The sequence below is a fragment of the Wyeomyia smithii genome, chromosome 3, assembly GCF_029784165.1.
Source record: "Wyeomyia smithii strain HCP4-BCI-WySm-NY-G18 chromosome 3, ASM2978416v1, whole genome shotgun sequence".
NCBI classification, from domain to species: domain Eukaryota; kingdom Metazoa; phylum Arthropoda; class Insecta; order Diptera; family Culicidae; genus Wyeomyia; species Wyeomyia smithii.
The window spans coordinates 87,177,991-87,196,504 of NC_073696.1; the positions used below are offsets into that span (position 1 = coordinate 87,177,991).

At 39.6% G+C, this 18,514-nt stretch overlaps 1 protein-coding gene across 2 annotated transcripts in view; it reads right to left on the reverse strand.

The window, feature by feature from the left end:
* Positions 1 to 18,514, reverse strand: part of LOC129732403 (uncharacterized) — a 596,785-nt gene that overhangs the window by 209,183 nt on the left and 369,088 nt on the right. The window lies entirely within an intron of this gene.

The following is an 18,514-nucleotide window of genomic DNA, read 5'->3' on the forward strand; positions in this document are numbered from 1 at the left end:
ATTTCACTAATCCTGAGTTTTTTTTTTTTTAAGGGGGGATTTGTTAGTAGCTTAAGTATTTATGATAAATATTAGTAAATAATGAGTATGTGTGTCCAATCACAAATGGTGACTTCTCAACACTGTTAGAAATTTGTAATTTTAATTGTTAGGATTTGTTTGCTTTCGCAATTAGGACTTATCATTCGTAGGGATTTAAACCTACTTGTCAGAAAAGGGGAAGTAAACTTACAACTAACTTAATTGCTAACTTATTGGCTATAAAGAGAGCTTATCGTAGCAATTGACGATTGCAACGATTTTTGTCGAAAATTGTTAATAATTTTATTTGACATAGCTTCTAATGGTTCAACACCAGTAAGTCTATGTAATTCGAGTGTACCAAACCAAGGAGGACGCTTCAAAATCATTTTCAGAATTTTATTCTGAATCCTTTGGAGCGTTTTCTTCCTTGTTGAACAGCAACTTGACCAGATCGGTACAGCATAAAGCATTGCTGGTCTAAAAATTTGTTTGTAAATCAAAAGTTTGTTCTTTCAACAAAGTTTAGAATTCCTGTTAATGAGAGGATATAAACATCTCGTATATTTGATGCACTTGGCTTGTATACTCTCAATGTGCTCTTTGAAAATAAGTTTTTTATCATAAATTAGTCCCAAGGACTTAACCTTGTCGGACCAACTTAAAATAACCCCATTCATCTTGACAACGTGATTATTGTTTGGCTTGAGGAAAGAAGCCCTAGGCTTATGCGGAAAAATTATCATTTGAGTTTTAGAAGCATTGGGAGAGATTTTCCACTTTTGCAAGTAGAAAGAAAAAATATCTAAACTTTTCTGCAATCGACTGCATATGACACAAAGACTTTTTCCTTTTACGGAAATGCTTGTGTCATCGCAGAACAATGACTTTGTGCATCCTGGAGGCAAATCAGGAAATCTGAAGTGAATATGTTGTACAGGACTGGACCCAAGACTGAACCTTGAGGCACACCTGCTCTGACAGGAAATCTATCAGATTTTGAATTCTGATAGACAACCTGCAGAGCTCGATCAGTAGGATAATTTTTTAAAATTTTGATTAGGAAAATTGGAAAATTAAAAGTTTGCAATTTCGCAATCAAACCTTTATGCCAAACACTGTCGAATGCTTTTTCTATGTCTAAAAGAGCAGCTCCAGTGGAATAACCTTCAGATTTGCTAGCTCGTATCATATTAGTAACTCTGAGCAATTGATGAGTTGTGGAATGCCCATGGCGAAATCCAAACTGTTCATTTGCAAAAATTGAATTTTCGTTGATGTGTGACATCATTCTGTTAAGAATAACTCTCTCAAACAGTTTACTTATTGAAGAAAGCAAACTGATTGGTCGATAACTTGAAACTTCAGCTGGGTTCTTATCCGGTTTTAAAATGGGAGTAATTTTTGCATTTTTCCAAATTTGGGAAAATATGCAATTTTGAAGCAGCAATTGAAAATTTTCACTAAAAAATCCATTGTGCTCTCAGGGAGATGTTTGATTAATATATTAAAGATTCCATCGTCACCAGGTGCTTTCATATTTTTGAAATTTTTAATAATTGATTTAATCTCATTCAAGTTAGTTTCAATTATTTCTGCAGGTAAAAAATTCTGGGAAGAAATTAAATCAAATTGACTTTTGACTTCATTTTCAATTGGACTTACAAAATTCAAATTTGAGTTATGAACACTCTCAAACTGCTGAGCAAGTCTTTGAGCCTTTTGTTCATTGGATACAAGAAAACGTTCACCATCTTTTAAAACTGGAATAGGCTTTGAAGGTTTCTTAAGAATCTTCGACAGCTTCCAAAATGGTTTTGAATATGGTTTCAATTTTTCAACTTTAGTCTCAAAATTTTGATTTCTCAGAAGAGTAAATCTATGTTTAATCTCTTTCTGTAAATCTTTATAAATAGTTTTAAAAACAGGGTCACGAGAACGTTGATATTGACGTCTGCGGACATTTTTCAAACGAATTAGAAGTTGAAGATTTTCGTCAATTATTGGTGAATCAAATTTCACTTGAGCCTTTGGAACAGAATAATTCCTGGCATCAACAATTGCACATTTTAATGCTTCCAAAGCGGAATCAATATTCACTTCGTTTTGCAAATCAAGGTCATTATTGAAATTTCTCTCAATATAATTTTTGTATCTTTCCCAATTAGCTTTGTTATAATTAAAAACAGAGCTCATAGGGTTTAAAACTGATTCATGTGATAAAGAAAAAGTTATTGGAAGATGGTCAGAATCAAAGTCAGCATGTGTGATCAAATCACTACATACATGACTTTGATCTGTCAGCACCAAATCAATTGTTGAAGGGTTTCTTACAGAAGAAAAGCATGTAGGACTATTCGGAGACAAAATAGAATAGTATCCTGAAGAACAATCATTGAATAAAATTTTGCCATTGGAATTACTTTGAGAATTATTCCATGAACCATGTTTAGCGTTAAAATCGCCGATTATGAAAAATTTCGAACGATTTCTGGTGAGTTTTTGTAAATCACCTTTAAAATAATTTTTGAGCTCGCGTGTGCATTGAAATGGTAAATATGCTGCGGCAATAAATAAAATCCCAAGTTCAGTTTGAACTTCAATTCCCAAAGTTTCAATAACTTTCGTCTCAAGATGGGGAAGAGCACGATGTTTGATTCGGCGATGAATAACAATTGCAACTCCACCGCCGGAACCCTGAATCCTATCATATCTATGAGCCACGTAATTGGGATCATATTTTAATTTTATGTTAGGTTTCAAAAATGTTTCAGTAATAATTGCAATATGCACATTATTTACTGTTAAAAAATTAAAAAGCTCATTCTCATTGGCCTTCAATGAGCGAGCATTCCAATTTAATATTTTAATTGTTTTATTTGAAATCATTGCTAAATTTTAAATTAGAAACAATTTTAATAGTAAAATTTGTGCCTATTTGAATGGCTTCAAACATTGATTTTGCCTGCAACATGGCGTTCATAAGATCGAACATTGCCTGTTGCAAAAAAGAAAGTTTACCTGCCGTAATAGGCCCCAGGCAGTTGACATTAGAAAAAATATTTTCGGCAGCAATATTAGCTGGAGTAATAGGTGTACAATTATTTTCTAGCGTGTTTTGCTTACCCATATTAACGGTCATTTTCGAACTACCAACACTAGGCGGTATAATGTTCGAACTACCTGTAACCTGTGCATAAGTTAAACGGGTATGCAAAGGAGTAGGTAAACTATGCGTCACTGGTACGCTTGGAGAATTTTGTTTTGAAGTTGGTTTTAATTGAGAAATTGAATTTTGTTTACCTTGCCTTGCCTTAACAATTGCTAAACGGACTGGGCATTGATAAAAATTTGACATATGGTTGCCGTTACAATTCGCACAGCGAAAATTTTTACTCTCTTTCACAGGACATGTGTCCTTTTTGTAAGAAGAGTCTCCACAATTAAGACATTTTTGGTCCATGTTACAGAATTTGGAACCATGGCCATAACGTTGGCAAGTACGGCATTGGGTTATATGCTCTTTACCTCCGCCATACTTCCTATAAATTTCCCACTTTACACGCACATTATACAAAGCATGTGCTTTTTCAAAAAATTTTAAGTTGTTAACCTCATTGCTGTTAAAATGAATTAAATAATTAACAAGAGAAATTCCAGTTCTCTGACTGTTTTCGCCTCGTGATTTTTGTTTCATTAGAATTACTTGGGTAGGGGCTATGCCAAGTAATTCTGTTAAAGTAAGTTTGATCTCATCAACGGTTTGATCGTTGGTGAGACCTTTCAAGACAACCTTGAACGGCTTGGCGTTCTTGGTGTCATATGTAAAAAATTTGTACATCTTGTCAGTTAAATACTGAACAAGACGATCACGACCCTTTACTGAGTCGGCTAATAAGCGGCATTCACCTCTACGGCCAATTTGATAGGTAACTTTAACGTCAGAAACAAACGTTGAAAGTTCCTTTTTGAATATATTAAATTCAGAAGAAACAGTTACCACAATAGGTGGAACTTTCTCCTTTTTTAAAGATTTTATATTTTGTATAGTTTCATTATTGGTAACTTCCATTTCACCAGCTTCTTGCTCAGGCAAAATATCAAAAGGATTGTCACTACAGACACTCGATGTGTCAGAAAGAGATGCCTCTCTTTTCCTCCCCGCAGCGATGCGAGGTTTCTTTTTCCGTCCAGCCATTTCAGATGATACGAAAAAAGTTAAAACAAATGTTAAATTCAAAAGCAGGTAGTCTTGAGAAAGACTGATGGGAAATAACTTTCAGGTAGTCTTTAAAAGACACACTGACAAAACACAAACTTTGAAGCTATAGGCTGTCAAAGACCAGTCCACAAGCAACCGAAAAAACGTCTGATCTGTAGGACAGTTCAAGACGCACTGACTAATCCAGAGTTTGTTTCATCAACTGGGAGTGCAAAAGGAACAACTGGGGTTTTAGATGTTCCTGGCAGTGCTGGAAACTCCCTCCGGGACTTTAAATTTGCAAGCCCAGGAGGAGTTTGCTTCGGTTTTTCCGCAGCACTGTTTGGTTTGTTCGTACTTTTCATTACACTTTGGAAAATCTTAGGACCTTCACGGGGAAGTTTAGGATAAGAAACATTTTTCCTCTTCCTAGACTCCCCAGGATTGGCATAGGATGTTCCCGCTGATGAATCGTCAGAATCGGTTTCATCAGAGGACAACAGATCAAAGGGGTTCGATGTTATGGTAGAAGTGGTCACGGTCTTCTTCAGCATCTCAGCGTAAGATCGCTTTGAACGCTCCTTAAGTGACCGCTTGATTTTATCTCTGCGCTGCATGTACACCGGGCATGTGGAGAGCTCATGCTGATTTTCCCCGCAGTGAATACATTTTTCAGCATTTACACTGCAAGAATCGTCCGCATGAAAAGTTCACTCACTAGCAATTTTTGTTCTTTGATTTATTAGTTATCGTTCAACTATCTCCACTCGTGTACAAGTTTTCCATAGAAACGCTGCTGATTGTTTTTCGCTTCTAAGAGTTCCGAATACCATAGAAGGAGACTGAATGATTCAAACACGATAGTTTTTATTGTATCCTAGTTCGCTTGCATTCAACATTATCCCGAGAAGCTTTGAGATATTATCGCCAGTGATACAAAACTATGATTCCAAATGAACGTTAGATTGTGTTCAATTGTTTGCTTGCCGGAGCAAGTAGGTATCATCAATGCTTACGGAAATTGTAGCATGGTGCATTAGCATCTGATACTTGAAATCACCAAGAATCATCGTGGTATATCACGGTGAAAGCACGACGTGGAGTAGCCGAATTACGCCTACAAGCAACCAACATTTGAAAGAATCATTGCGATCGCTTGAGTGCAATCGTTTACGATTCTTTCGTGAAACACTCGCTATATGTTGCTCGCTCCGCCTAAAGCAGGCAATACTGAAACAAAATCATCAAAGAAAGCTTCCATATATTTCTTTGCTCTAAGTTGTCTCTTGCAAGCTTGAGAATGTGTAACTTTTAATAGCGATGGTTTGCTAGGATTGAAAGCTTATAAATAGCACGTTCAGAAATGATACCCGAATGATTGTTATGCGATACGAGTTTTTCCATCCTTGGGCCTAGCTGCTTGCAATTGGTGCAATTCATAACACGAGGTACATACAATCGCACAGGCAGACGAACCCGATCGATCGAGACGTGGCTAGGGAGAGCAGATCCGGCAAACGTAACACGAAACGAGTCTGACGGAGTGTACACTTTTGTGCCGTTGACAAGAGACACAGACCGCAATTGCTTGCAATCTATGATCTTTACTTTTACGTCGTGACACAAAGCATTTTTGAAGCAGCCAAAACCGCTTGCCAAGATACACTCGACCGACAGACTCGAATCGGTTATGACACCGTCGATACTCGCGTGTGAAAAGCTCGGAGCGAGCAATAGCGTTCCAGGTCGCTGACCACGACACGGAGCTTGTTGGGTCTGACCTTGGAGATTTCGGTTACGGCCTTGTACCCCTCCGTCAGGTCTTTCGAAATCTGCAGGATGTTTAACGGTTTCGATTTCGGTCCTGCTTTTGGCCGAAAGAAAACAGTAAAGCTGCCCCGAGATCCGTCCGGGTAAAGCCTGGGGCGAGGGGGGACTGGAGAATTAACAGAGGAAAGGTTGGCAGGAGGGACAGGGTCGGAGGGGTTCGGGGATGGTGGCACGGGAGGCGAGGGATCTACATCCATCGCGCTAAATCTAGCGCACTAGCGCCGACAGAACACGTACCTCTTTACTTCTCCTTTCAGCAGGGTTGGTTGTCCGAACGGTCGAAGCTGCAGCCGTTACAGCCAGAAGCACCAATACAGCAACTCCAAACAGCCACCAGCAGCGAGCCGGGTGTGAGATCACTCAGCACAGCGACACAACCTTCTGTTACCCCCTCCCCTGTTCATTCTTCAGTCCCCCCTCGCCCCAGGCTTTACCCAGACGGAGCCCAGGGCAGCTATACTGTTTATTTTCGGCCAAAGGCAGGACCGAAATCGAAAAAGTTGAACCTCTTGCAGATTTCTAAAGACCTGACGAAGGAGTACAAGGGCGTGACCGAAATTTCCAAGGTCCGGCCTAACAAGCTCCGTGTCGTGGTCGGTAACCTGAAAGAGGCCAACGATATAGCTTGCTCTGAGCTCTTCACACGCGAGTATCGCGTTTACATACCCGCACGAGACGTGGAGATCGACGGTGTCATAACCGATTCGAGTCTGTCCGTCGAGTGTATACTGCAAAGTGCCAAAGGGTGCTTTAAGAACAAAACGTGTCCCGAAGTAAAGGTGCTCGACTGCAAGCAATTGCGGTCAGCATCGATCATCGGTGGCAAAACAGTATACACTCCGTCAGACTCGTTTCGAGTTACGTTCGCCGGGTCTGCACTACCAAGCCACGTCTCGATCCACCGGGTTCGTCTCCCTGTGAGGCTCTACGTGCCCCGCGTCATGAACTGCCTGAATTGCAAGCAGTTAGGCCATACAGCCGCCTACTGCTGCAATAAGGCACGTTGTGGCAAGTGTGGGGAGTCTCATGCGGAAGATTCTTGCAGTGTCAACGCTGAAAAGTGTATTCACTGCGGAGAAAATCTGCATGAGCTCTCGACATGTGCGGTGTACATGCAGCGCAGGGATAAAATAAAACGGTCTCTCAAAGAGCGTTCAAAGCGTTCCTACGCTGACATGCTGAAGAAGACCGTTACCACTTCTCCCGTTACTTCGAACCCCTTCGATCTGTTGTCCTCTGATGAAACCGATTCTGACGATTCACCAGCGGGAGCGTCTTACGCCAATCCTGGGGAGTCTAGAAAGAGGAAAAATATTTCCTCTCCTAAACTTCCCAGAAAAGGTCCTAAGATTTCTCAAAGTGAAATGAAAGTTACAAACAAACCAAACAGTGCTGCGGAAAAACCGAAGCAAACTCCTCCTGGGCTGGCAAATTTAAAGTCCCAGAAGGAGTTCCCAGCACTGCCAGGAACATCTAAAACCCCAGTTGCTCCTTTTACACTCCCAGTTGATGAAACAAACTCTGGATTAGTGAAATTTTCTGACATTGTGGACTGGATTTTTGAAACTTTCAATGTACCCGATCCAATTAAAATTTTTCTTACAGCATTCCTCCCAACAGTTAGATCATTTTTGAAGCAGTTGACTGCCCAATGGCCTCTCCTTGCAGCGATTGTATCCTTCGATGTCTAATTCAACTGCGTATATGAAGGATTCTATCTCTGTCTTACAGTGGAATTGTAGAAGTATTTTACCAAAAATTGATTCGTTTAAAGTTTTGATAAATAAAAACAAATGCGATGCATTTTCCCTTTGTGAAACTTGGCTTACTTCAAATATTGATCTCAACTTCCATGATTTTAATATTATTCGCCTTGATCGAGACACCCCATATGGAGGAGTACTTTTAGGGATTAAAAAGTGCTATTCTTTCTATCGTATTAACCTCCCCTCGATTCCAGGCATCGAAGTTGTCGCATGTCAAATGACAATACAAGGTAAAGAGCTTTGTATTGCCTCAATATATATTCCCCCCAGAGCACAGGTTGGGCAACGGTTGCTCTTTGATTTAATAGAACTTCTTCCCTCGCCACGTTTGATTTTGGGAGACTTCAACTCTCATGGCGTGGCTTGGGGTTCCCCATACAATGATAACCGCTCCTCTTTAATCTATAACATTTGCGATGACTTCGACATGACTATTTTAAACAACGGTGAAATGACACGTATCCCGAAACCTCCAGCGCGCCCAAGCGCTTTGGATCTATCCTTATGTTCGACGTCGCTACGGTTGGATTGCACATGGAAGGTAATCCTCGATCCTCACGGTAGCGACCATCTGCCTATTCTTATTTCATTTACTAACGGGTCAACTCGCATGCGACCAATTGACATTCCGTATGACCTCACACGAAATGTCGATTGGAAGTTATACGAGGAACTGATTTCAAAAGCGGTCGAGTCGATTCAACATCATTCACCACTTGAAGAATACAACCTCCTCGCGGGCTTGATTCTCGACGCCGCGTTGCAAGCCCAAACGAAGAAATATCCCGGCGTAACGATCAAAGAACGGCCTCCCACTCCGTGGTGGGACCAAGAGTGCTCCGATGTCTACACGCAAAGATCCGACGCGTTTAAGGCCTACCAGACGGGAGGTATACCTGGCGACTATTTACGGTATTCGGAGCTTGATACCAAGCTTAAAAGCTTGGCTAAAGCAAAGAAACGTGGATATTGGCGTCGGTTCGTGAACGAGACGTCGAGGGAGACATCGATGAGCACTCTTTGGAACACAGCCCGAAGAATGCGGAATCGCGTAACGGTCAACGAAAGCGAGGAGTCTTCAAGTAGGTGGATATTTGATTTTGCCAGGAAAGTATGTCCGGACTCTGTTCCTGAGCAAAATATTGTTCGCGATGCGTCTCCGGGCCACGACGCGATAGAATCACCTTTTACGATGGCAGAATTTTCAGTTGCCCTCCTGTCCTGTAACAATAACGCGCCTGGATTAGATAGAATCAAATTCAACTTGTTGAAGAATCTACCCGGCAATGCCAAGAGGCGCTTGTTGAACTTGTTCAATAAGTTCCTGGAGCAAAACATTGTACCGCAGGATTGGAGGCAAGTGAAGGTGATCGCCATCCAAAAACCAGGGAAACCAGCTTCTAATCACAACTCTTATAGGCCGATTGCAATGCTATCCTGTATCCGGAAATTGATGGAAAAAATGATACTCCGTCGTTTAGACCACTGGGTCGAATCAAATGGTCTACTATCAGAAACTCAATTTGGCTTCCGCCGTGCCAAAGGGACGAATGATTGTCTTGCGTTGCTTTCAACAGATATTCAGCTGGCGTATGCTCGTAAAGAACAAATGGCGTCTGCGTTCTTGGACATTAAGGGGGCTTTTGATTCCGTTTCTATTGACATTCTTTCGGGTAAACTTCACCGACAAGGATTTTCTCCAATTTTGAACAATTTTTTGCACAATTTGTTGTCCGAAAAGCACATGCATTTTACGCATGGCGATTTGGCAACTTTTCGCATTAGCTACATGGGTCTTCCCCAGGGCTCATGTTTAAGCCCCCTTCTTTACAACTTTTATGTAAATGACATCGACGAATGTCTGGCAAACTCATGCACGATAAGACAACTTGCAGACGACAGTGTAATCTCTGTTACAGTAGCCAAAGCTGCCGATTTGCAAGGACCATTGCAAGATACCTTGGACAATTTGTCTGCTTGGGCTTTACAGCTAGGTATCGAATTCTCTCCGGAGAAGACTGAGATAGTAGTTTTTTCTAGGAAGCATGAACCTGCTCAGCTTCAAACACAATTAATGGGTAAAACGATTTCTCAGGTTTTGGTACACAAATATCTTGGTGTCTGGTTCGACTCTAAAGGCACCTGGGGTTGTCACGTGAGGTATCTGATGAAAAAATGTCAACAAAGAGTGAATTTTCTTCGTACAATAACCGGACAATGGTGGGGAGCCCATCCAGGAGACCTCATAAGGCTTTACCAAACAACGATATTGTCTGTTATTGAATACGGGTGTTTCTGCTTCCGCTCCGCAGCAAACACACATTTGATCAAACTGGAGCGAATACAATATCGTTGTTTGCGTATCGCCTTAGGTTGCATGCAGTCGACCCATACGATGAGTTTGGAGGTTTTAGCTGGAGTACTACCATTGAAAAACCGCTTCTGGAGCCTGTCTTCTCGAATTCTAATCAAATGTGAGGTCTTGAACCGTCCCGTGATTGAAAATTTTGAAAGGTTAATCGAACTTAATTCTCAAACCCGTTTTATGACATTGTATTTCAATCACATGTCCCAAAATATTAACCCTTCTTCGAATATTCCAAATCGTGTCGACTTATCAAATACTTCTGATTCTACTGTGTTTTTCGATACATCCATGATAGAAGAAACTCGTGGAATCCCGGATCATTTACGCGTGCAGCAGATCCCTAAAATTTTTTCCAATAAATATCGAAACATCAACTGCGACAATATGTACTACACTGACGGATCACTTCTTGATGGGTCCACTGGCTTCGGTATCTTCAATAACAATTTAACCGTCTCCCATAAGCTCGATAATCCTGCTTCTGTTTACGTCGCAGAATTAGCTGCAATTCAGTACACCCTAGGGATTATCGAAAAAATGCCCACGGACCATTATTTCATCTTTACGGACAGTCTCAGTTCCATTGAGGCTCTCCGATCGATGAAAGATGTTAAGCACTCTCCGTATTTCCTGGGGAAAATACGGGAACATCTGAGTGCTTTATCCGGAAAATCTACTCAGATTACCTTAGCGTGGGTCCCTTCTCACTGCTCGATACCGGGTAATGAGAAAGCGGACTCTTTGGCTAAGGTGGGCGCAACAAACGGTGATATTTATGAAAGACCAATTGCCTTTAATGAATTTTTCGCACTTGTACGTCAGAATACGATCATCAGTTGGCAAAATGCTTGGACCAGAGGGGAATTGGGAAGGTGGTTACATTCCATAATCCCCAAAGTATCGACGAACCCGTGGTTCAAGGGGTTGGATGTAGGTCGGGATTTCATTTGCGTGATGTCCCGGCTTATGTCCAATCACTATAGATTTGACGCGCTCCTCCGTCGTGTTGGGCTCGGGGAAAGTGGTATCTGTGCCTGTGGTGAAGGTTATCACGACATAGAGCATGTGGTTTGGTCATGCCCTGTACACCGTGACGCCAGGTCTAAATTGATAGCTTCCCTGCAGGCCGAGGGTAGACAGCCGGCTGTTCCTGTTCGTGATGTCTTGGCGAGCCGTGACCTATCCTACATGTCCCTTATATACGTTTTCCTGAAATCCATCCATGCCCCAGTCTAGTCCCGTTCCCCTCCGTCTACACCCAACAAAACGACAAGAACACGTTTGAAACTTAAGCACAAAACCAGCATCCAGACCCCGCACAATAGAACCAGGACCCAAGGACTACGAGCCTCTGTCCCAACTCACGGCATCGTGGCTCAGCAGAACGAATCCATACATGCCATTCGACGATTATCAGACGACCATTGAACAACAAAACACTGATTGGAAATCCCATGCTAGTTTTAAGTTAGACTTAATTTCAGCTCGTAGTCGGCAGCGAGGATAAAAAATTTGCTTTAGTTTTTAAGTCATCAGATATAATTGGCGCCGTTAAACATTAAATTGCATTTGTGCCGTGTCAAATAAATGTTATGTGAAGAAAAAAAAAAAAAAAAAAACTATTTTAAGTTGAAGGTCTAAAACAATGTAAAGGTAAAAAAACTCTGAACCGTTTGATGCTTTTGAAATGTTTGACTATTATTATTATCTATCGTGTAAACTAAAATTTTATTAGCTTCCAACTGTGCTGCCCCTGTTTACATAGCTGACGTAAGACCCAAAACGACCAAATTGCACTTTTTCGTTGATTCAGCTTCCTTTCCATAAGATACATACACTACAAACAAAAGGAAAACCATTTTGTTCTGAAACTTTTGAGAAATATTGGAAAAACGTTTTGGCGTATCTGCCAATTGGTTGCAAAAACTGGCGTCACTCCATACAAGGTGCAATTGTTTATGTTAAGTCGTTTTATTCGACTGTCTAACTACTGTCTGTTTGTCTAAGTTAAGTCGTTTAATTCGACAAATATTCCATGGAAAGGGGTAAAGGGGAAAGTGGGATTGAATAATTTTATTGTATATTAATATTTTCACAAAACACTCAGCCTCAGGAAGGTGTGAAGACACCGTGTCCTTTCCCTCTACTAGTGGATATTTGCATCAGATGAAATGATTGAAACGTGTGTGTATATTACGGTGGGTAAACTTAATCGATTTGCCAAAACGTTTTTAAGGTTCTATTTGGGGCCCCAAAAAATCCTGACACTACCGGAAGTGGATTGATCGATAGCTCTCTAGAAAGAAACATGCGCAAAAGTTTTCCTATACTAATTTTCATACAAATTTATGTACATGTATATGTAATGCACCAATCAGAGGCACAAGTAATCCATATCCGGCAGGTTTAGCATTGTCTGGGGGCCTAAATTGAACCAAAGAAAAACTTTTCCATGTAACTATTACCCACCTTAGCGTAAATGTAAGTCTTTATGCATGTGTTTGTGTGTGTGTTTGTATGTGTGTTTGTGCGTGTTTGTCTAATTGAAACTGCCGATGGACAATAGCAGACGTTTTACCGAAACACGATTGATAAAACTGAATAAACTGCGAGGCAGAGTAGAAAGTAGTCAAGTTTTTACGCCAAGCTATGCGAACAATCTGCGAGAAAAATACATGTTTATTCGCATAAACTGGCGTAGCGGTTTTTCTGGATCAATTACCACGGGCTGACTCGTATAATCCATGGGGCCTCTTTTCAAACATCAATCTTCATAAAATTGACAGACTTTTTTGTTGAAATTGGATCTCAATATAATGATTTGGGTTAAAATAACAAAAACGCGTTTTTCTCGCAATGATGGTGTTGGTTGTTACGTCAACTATGTAAACAGGGGCAGCACAGTCTATAATTATTTTGTTTCATTTCTTTCATATTTATGCGTAGATTGCGTTTCCGCTTTCAAGCACATTTTTCTCTACAGATTCTCCACGTGGATAAGAGCCGATGATCCGGAGGAAACTTTGCCCTAGAATGGGGAAGAGAGGGAAGAGAGAGCTTTTGTCTTCAGAGGGCAGATTATCTGAGCAGCTGTTCTTCTTGTCAGGGACGGCTCAAACAGTGACTGATCCAGAGCGGACGGCGGAACTATGAAAAGCGGTATCTCGCCAACAGAGATGCCAAAACTGTCTAGTGTAAATCCGTAGATTGTACGGATTTCTACAGATTTTATCTCTTAGTAAAATTTCGTATAAAAAGTGAAAGTTTGTGTAAATAATCAAATGACGGAGGTACATAGTTTAATTGTCGCTGGTAGCCATATATTTTAAATGAGATCGAATTGCGGAAGAATTTCCTTTGAATTTATTCAATACATTTACTCCGGAACAGCAAACTGATAAAGTCCGTAGATTTCAGTAGACATTTGGAATTTCGTAGGTTTCTGTATCTATTTTCCAATATTCATGGATTTTATTTACGGATCCGTATATCCATAGAATTGAAAAAAATCTGTCTGTTCGTTGAGAGCCTCTGGAAGCTGTTAGCTGTTTTAGGAACAGCAGCCTGCTTGAGGTTAAAATACTGGACTGCAAGCAAATGCTTCTGAGGACGCGGCTGTGTGTACCCTATGTAATGAACTGCCATAATTGTAAGCAGTTAGGCCACACAGACGCCTCCTGATGCAATAAGGCATAAGTCTTATCGGGAAAATCAGTTAAATTCTCTCGACAACACGCTTGGACAATATTTGCCGTGTGGGTCGATTTACCGCCCTGTTGAAGACGTTATGATCCTTCCCATAGAGGTCTCGAAGTGCCGGGGCCACAACCTTTTTTTAGAACCTCAGTCTTATAATACGCAACGTTTTTCTCGATAAACACAGGTGGGAGCTTCCCACCGGATCATTTTAAACAAAGCGTTACTCATCAGGGAACACGAATTCCTGGCTTGCGTGTCAAAATTTACTACAAATCATTTCGTTTCCGAAGCTGTAAAAACGTGATCGAAATTATGTTGACCTGGAAACATTGATTTTAGAACCGCAGAGTCTTCAGTAAAGTTGTTCCATTAAGTATACTTCATGTTATAGAAGTGAATTATTCTTCATGTTATTGTAGAAAATTACTTACAACATTTGATCTCATTTTGAAATATGAATTTTTACACTTTGTTCGTCAAAGTTGTAGCACATTTTAAAATAAACAACTTTGTCAACAGTACCACACTTTTATCTAATATATAAATGGACTTTTGTGGAGTTTTATATAGATTACACTTAAAATTCAATTGTTTTCCATTTAACTTTGTATAGTGACTTTCAACAATTTCACAATGTTCTACAATATTATTGGCTGTAGCAAAACAAGCAATTTTTTAGGAGAAAGTTTATATTTAGTTTACACATTTCTTTGTTTATTAACAATTTTTACTAGAATAACACACTTATTTACACTAATTATTTGCTAGTAAAAAATTGATTTTGGAACCGTAGAGCCTTTAGCAAAGTTGTTTTACAAATTTTTCTTCGTTTTATAGAAGTTGGAATTTTGAGATTATTATACCTAAAAGTGAGACATGAATTTTACATATGAAAGTCCACTTCTCTGGGCCAAGTTGTAGTACATTATAAGAAACAACTTTGTTGAAGACACCATACATCTATCTGCCAAATTATATCAACTATTGTGAAGTTTTATTTAGAATTTCCCTTAATCATTATTGTTTAGTATGGCGTCATTCACAAATAACGTAAGGCCTTTTTTTGAACTTTGCGAAAGATTTTGCATTACTCCGCTCCTCCTTCAAATCTCATGTAATTTTTTTTGAGGAACAATTTGTTTTAAAAAAGAAACATATTTTCAACCCATAGCGTATTCGTATAGAATAAAAACAACACAAGTTATGTTATTCAGGTAATATTATGTTGAAGTGATTTAAACTGAAAATAAGTTAAGGAAGTAAAGTACATATTCATTCTGTTAGATCAATTCACTGCTTCCTAATTGTTCAGCTGTCAAGATCTCAGCGACAAATGATTCAACAAATTTTATTTTTCTTTAGTTTTGTAAGTTTAAAAAAATACAACTATTTCAAATTTTTCAATCTTACGTAAGATTTTCTCGAATCCCCCTCTCCCCATTCCTAAGCACTCGTGATAAATTTAGATACCCCTCCCCCTGTCCCCCTAAACCCTTACGTAGTTTGTGGATGACCCCATATGATAAAACACACAAGTTCACCGAAGAAATTTTATTTTTATCGTTTATATTTATTCAATTATTGAAGATTTCTATTAAAGTACACTAATATACTGACAGTCATCTACTTAAGAGCATGCAAGAAAAAGCGTGAGACAAATACGTATGCCTGGATTGAATTGTGTTTTACTAATACTTTAATATAGAACTGGTTCATCCTGCATATATTTGCAGATTTTCAAGATATCTGTTAACAAATTAGTGCATTATTATATTAAAGTCTTTAATAATCAAAGAAATATGAGCGATAAAAATATACTTTCTTTGAAGAAATTGTTTATTTCGTTATGGCGAACAACTTTATAGAACTTTGAAAAATTGCAGAAAATCACTATCAAATGTTGTATTGAAAAAATAGAGTTTTAATGGCAATCTATAAAAAACTCAACAAAAGTCTATTTAAATAGGTGCCCTTGAAAAAGTTGTTTTCTTTAGAATGTGCTTCAATTTTGCCAAACGAAGTAGATTTTTATATGCAAAAATAAAATAAAGTAAAATTCGTTTCTAAATTTTAGGTATATAATCATAAAATTGCAACTTCTATAAAATGGATAGTAAATAATGCATCACTTTTGCCAAAAATCCATATTTTCAAAAATTTTATCTACGTCTGTTCGTCGAGTGCCTCTTGAAGCTGTTGGCTGTTTTAGGAACAGCAACCTTCCTGAGGTTAGAATACTGAACTGCAAGCAACTGCTTGTGAGAATGCGGCTGTATGTACCCCGCCTAATGAATTGCCTTAACTGTAAGTAGTTGGGCCAAACAGTCGCCTTCTGCCGCAATAAGGCACGCCGCCGATAAGTTCGAATACACCGTAAAAATGTGTCCAGAAATTAGGTAATATTATTTTCAAAGTCAATTTCTATAAGGCAAGAAGTTTGTTGAGAACCTTCACGATATATTAACTGGGTAACTGGGAGCACCCCCTCTCCACTTTGTGCTATGTCACTAGCTTGAGACGTTTCTTCGTTTCTTCGTTATTATCACTATCAAATGTTATATTGAAAAAATAAAAAAAATCTCTACAAATGTCCATTCAAATGGGTAAATAGAAGTATGATGTCTTCATCAAAGTTGTTTCCTTTAGAATGTGCTCGAGCTTAGCCGAACGCAGTAGTTTTTTATTTGCAAAAATTAAAAAAAAAGTTTAATTAGTTTCTCAATTTTAGGTACATTAATCACAAAACTGCACTTCTTTAATGTGGATAGTAATTAATCAAACAAATTTGCTGAAGAAACTACGACTCTGAAATCAATTTTTTCGAGTCAAAATTATATCGATCACGTTTCTGCAGCTTTGGAAACAGTTTATAACGTCACGATACTCTTTCATCGTGCGCGGTAAACAAACAGCAAATAACAAAATGTTGACACAATGCGCGTCTGTTAGCCTATATATAAGGCTAAAGCTGACACCAATACTAATGCACAGAACGCACATAGTGCGCATCTACACAACAATGAAAAGCTTTATTCGAACTCGTTGAACATCCAGTATACTGGCGGTAGTATGATGAAACAAGGCACCGGTTTCGTGTTACTAGGGAACCAAATGAAGCGTGTCAATAGGTGGAGGCCTATTAGTGACCGTCTATGCCTATTGAGGATCAAGGGCAGATCCTTCAAATACCGCCTTATCATCGTGTACGCGCCGACAAACGATAAAACCGGTGACTTAAGAAAAGGAGTTATATGAGCTTCTAGAGAAAACGTGTGGGGAGTATTTACTGTTTACTCACAACACGATATGAAGATTATCACCGGAGCCTCCTCTCTACTACTAGTGACAAAGGCTTGAGGCTAGTGAACTTCACCGCGGCCAGAGGAATAGCCATCTCTAGTACCCATTTTGCACGTCAGAACATTCGGGAGCCACATGTTAATTGATGGTCGGTACTTTTCAGACGACATGTTTGTGCGGTTTTTACGGGGACCAAACATCGATTCAAATCAAGGTTGCGTCCAGTTGGCCAACATATTTAAATCGAGATCGGCGAGAGAGATACGTCTTAACATCCTGAAGCTATCAGCGGAAATACACTCCAAAAGTCAACGGACGGATTGATGAACCAGTTGGAGTGGATGTGAATGTGCAATGGAAACAATTTCACGATGTGGTCAGTGAAATAGTGCAACAGCGTTTGATGTTGAGTGTCTAAAGGTAACGAAAGAAAGGAACAGGGGTTAAGCAGCAAGTCGTGTGACGTGTCAGATGCTAGAGGAATACTGAGAAGTTGGAGTTACTGAAAAGACTTCACTGCCGGAAAAACTTGAATACTACGATCGCGTTCTCGCGGAGGCGGAGAATTACCTCATAGGGCACAGCACGTGGAGCTTTTATAGAACAATTGTGAAGTTAGGAACCAGATCTGATTACCGACAAGCCGCAGATGGCCAGGCACTGCAAAGGACACCTTGAAGTGGTGTTGAACGGTGAGGAGGGTAGAAGAGTCGTCGAGAAAAATAGGGGAGAAATTGGGGCTGAAGAATCAGATAAGTCGCTGGGATGAACGCATTACCTGGACAAACTTTTCAAAATGGTTAGCATCAGTAAAATACTGAACGAGAGTTTTGTTCAGTCAACTTATAAATATTGAATAGCAGCTTTTTGATATCTACGTTTCATTGAGTATCTTCAAAAAGAGAATGTTTCAGTTAAAGCCAAGAATTGTTGATTTCGTTGCAGAACCAATATTTGTTATACTCTCCACAGAGCTAGCTATTTTAGATGTTCAATCAATCATAAAACCGTAAAAGCTGTTTACTCGATCACCCTTCTAGCATCGAATAACCTTTTATTACGTCGAAGATTCCATGATTGGATTTTTTGTCCTTGGTCTTTGTCTGAATTCCTCCACTCAATTAAATCTGTTTTGCTTCCCGTTTGCCTTTGTTTACTGACGCAACCAATGAAGAAGCTTTACTTCATTCTCATTAAAACAAACTCGTTCACTTGCATAGCCGTAAGTCACCGAGTGGGAAAACGTCGTTTTCGCACTTTTACCACGTACGTCGTCGTGTGCTGCTCTAATTAGTTCCGCAGCACCTTCATCATCATCATCACCATCAT